This window comes from Apaloderma vittatum, unplaced genomic scaffold (assembly GCF_000703405.1).
Source record: "Apaloderma vittatum isolate BGI_N311 unplaced genomic scaffold, ASM70340v1 scaffold4934, whole genome shotgun sequence".
NCBI lineage: Eukaryota > Metazoa > Chordata > Aves > Trogoniformes > Trogonidae > Apaloderma > Apaloderma vittatum.
Window position 1 is genome coordinate 12,644 of NW_009713085.1, and position 282 is coordinate 12,925.

The following is a 282-nucleotide window of genomic DNA, read 5'->3' on the forward strand; positions in this document are numbered from 1 at the left end:
GCTCTGCAACGAAGGCGAGCACCCGTGCAGCACCGTCGGTGGGTTTGGGTTTGTCTGAGACCACAAGCGGCTGCTTTTCTGAGAAATCCGCAAGGAAACGGCTCCGTTCTCGTTTCTGGTGTCCCTAGTGTCGATGTAGAAAACCCTCTTGGGCGAGATGAACAGCTAGAAGCAGCGCGTTGGTTGGAAAAGAGCTCTGGAGTTACAGAACCCAGCGGCAGTGCCCATCTGGCACCTGGAAATAGTTTAATTTTCATTATAAAATGGCTTTTTTTTTTTTTT

At 49.6% G+C, this 282-nt stretch overlaps 1 protein-coding gene across 1 annotated transcript in view; it reads left to right on the forward strand.

The window, feature by feature from the left end:
- Positions 1–282, forward strand: part of PSMD11 (proteasome (prosome, macropain) 26S subunit, non-ATPase, 11) — a gene marked incomplete at its 5' end in the record, with an annotated part of 12,985 nt that overhangs the window by 12,276 nt on the left and 427 nt on the right. The gene's annotated exons all lie outside the window — the stretch shown is intronic.